The sequence below is a fragment of the Myotis davidii genome, unplaced genomic scaffold, assembly GCF_000327345.1.
Source record: "Myotis davidii unplaced genomic scaffold, ASM32734v1 scaffold1494, whole genome shotgun sequence".
NCBI classification, from domain to species: domain Eukaryota; kingdom Metazoa; phylum Chordata; class Mammalia; order Chiroptera; family Vespertilionidae; genus Myotis; species Myotis davidii.
The window spans coordinates 2,885,815-2,888,556 of NW_006286246.1; positions in this window are offsets into that span (position 1 = coordinate 2,885,815).

Here is a 2,742-nt window from a genome sequence, read left to right on the forward strand (position 1 = left end):
GCAACTTAACCGCCATCTTGTTGGCAGTTAACTGCCAATCTTAGTTGGCAGTTAACTGTCAATCTTAGTTGGCAGTTAACTACCAATCTTAGTTGGCAGTTAATTTGCATATAGCCCTGATTAGCCAATGAAAAGGGTATTGGTCGTACGCCAATTACCATTTTTGTCTTTTATTAGATAGGATGGGAGATGGCGACATAACCACGAAATGAAGTACATCGAGTCCGACGTAACCCGAGCACTGTCTGTATTCCATACTTCCCAAGGGGTGGTGCCCGCTGATGAAAGTAAAGCAGGTTTCCTTTACTGGAAGCAGGGTTTTCCAGAAGCTCCAGTGTGCTGATGTGCTGTGCATGAAGTCTAGCAAGGGAAGGAATAATTGGAGACCTAGAGCAGGCCTGTGTCCTCCCTCTCCTGCTAGACTGAAAAGGGCCTTTGCTTTGCTCCAGTGGGCAGGAGACCCTGGCTGCAGTCAGGTGTGTTGGCTGACTGCAAGGGTGAAAAGTTGGGTTGTATTGTTGCTACATTGTTTTCTCAGAAAGCCGAGCTGATTGAAGCAGAAATGAGTGCTTGTCCATTACAACCAACCAAGATGCAAATATGTAGCTTGTTCAATGTGCAGTTCTCACTCATGCAAATACAGTCTTTCCTAAGATCATTGAGATCTAGGGTGCCGACTCGTTCTGACCTAGTTTATCTTCTGTTCCTAACTAATACATTGAGATTCTCTGTCTCCCATTTAATTGGGGACCCTGAACATCATCTTTTACTCAGTTTAGGGAAGAGAACCAGTAGGGTCCACCAAGCATTCATCTGGGTTGAAGCCAGTTTGTTACACCAGGCACCACTGAGGTCTGTGCTCTCCAAGAGTTGGATTTCATACCCAGAAACGTGGTCTGAATAAGAGACTTGTCATTTCATTTTCCCAACATATAGAGCAGTGATTCCCAAAGTGGGCGCTACCGCCCCCTGGTGGGCGCTGCAGCGATCCAGGGAAGGGGGCCCGTGATGGCCACAGGTGCATTTGTTTTAACTTTTTTTGTATTACCTTTCTATTCTGAGTTCAATAGTTTCATAATTTCAAACTTCAATGTTTCTAATTTACACCTGTCTTTACTATATTTTACGAAAAAGGTAGAAACATTAATACATATATCTTTCTGTTTAATTGCTATTAAAATTTTTAAAAAAATTAATTTCCAGGGGGTGCTGAGTAATATTTTTTCTGGAAAGGGGGCAGTAGGCCAAATAAGTTTGGGAACCACTGATATAGAGCCAAGGACACAATAGTCATGTGGCCTGGAAGTCAGAGAGCAAATCATGTCCCCTGGGAGCCCCTGAAAGCTGGCAGCCACCGAGGGGCCTGCCTGATGGAAACGAACTGCTGGTGTCCCCCTGGGGACGCCTAAATGAAGGGGGACCAGGCCTCAGCTGTTTCCCTGGGAGAGCTCAGTGCCGAGGGCCCTGAAGCACCACCAGAAAGATGCCCAGTCCTTCCAGGGAGACAGCCCGGGGCCAGGCTGGCCTCAGGATGACCTCGGGGTGCCTTTCTGCTTTACAGTCGTGGCAACAAACAAAGACCAACCAAACAAGGACAGCAAAGGCGACTTCCCCAGAACCTGCTGCCGCAGGAGGGTCAGCCGCCATCACATGTGTTTGGCAGAGACTCCAAGGCAGGCAGGAGAGGGAGCGTTTAGAGGAGGAGAGGCCGGCCCAGGTGTGCCCCGAGGGGCTGTGGGCAGGGGAGCTGGAGGCAGCTGGTCAGGGGTGGGCCTCCCTGTGGTCAGGGTGTCTGTTTGGCTTCTTCCGTTGGCTCTCAGTTGCAAGAGGGGACAAAAATTAGGGAAACTGTCAGTTTGTAATCATGTCCTGGTCATTTGGGGCCAATTGTTATCGAAGCTTTTGTTTGACTTCCTGGGTTGTTGGAAGAGGTAGCAGTCTGGCTTCCTGTAAGTCTGACTTAGGCCGGCTTCCTGGGCTGATGACAGTAGATGGTAGCTTGGAATTTTTATATGTGGTCTGGCCACTGTCCATTTGTATATTCAGTCTCTCAGTTTAAACAAGCAAATTTCTGCCCTAACTGGTTTGGCTCAGTGGATAGAGCGTCAGACTGCGGACTGAAGGGTCCCAGGTTCGATTCCGGTCAGGGGCACGTACCTTGGTTGCGGGCACATCCCCAGTAGGGAGTGTGCAGGAGGCAGCTGATGGATGTTTCTCTCTCATCGATGTTTCTAACTATCCTTCTCCCTTCCTCTCTGTAAAAAATCAATAAAATATTTTTTAAAAGAAAGCAAATTTCCAATTTTCCTGAATTCTGTCATCAAAAGAATGAAACCAGCCTACCCCCCATGAACAATGAATTAATTGACATCAGTAAGAATATCTGACAATTGCACAATTACACCCTTAAATGCACAAGAAGAAACAAGTGCTGTCCAGACACCTGCATCTCACCGCAGTTTCTACTCTGACCTTGCAAGCAGGGAAAGGGCGTGCTGACTGGGCACGTCCCGAAATAGCCACAAGGGCAAAAACACCTAAACACCTCGGGAGCCACTAGGAGTGATGCGAGCCAGGTCACCAGGAAAGGCTCTGCAGCTCATATTCCAGTCAGAGTAACACTTTACTGCAAGCCTCCTTTTCACTCCATTGCCTTAGTTTGCCCCAAGGAGCACTGCCCTGCAGGCTCGAGGGGAGGCCTGGGAGCTGGGGTTCCTGTGGCAGAGCTGGAACAATGCCTCT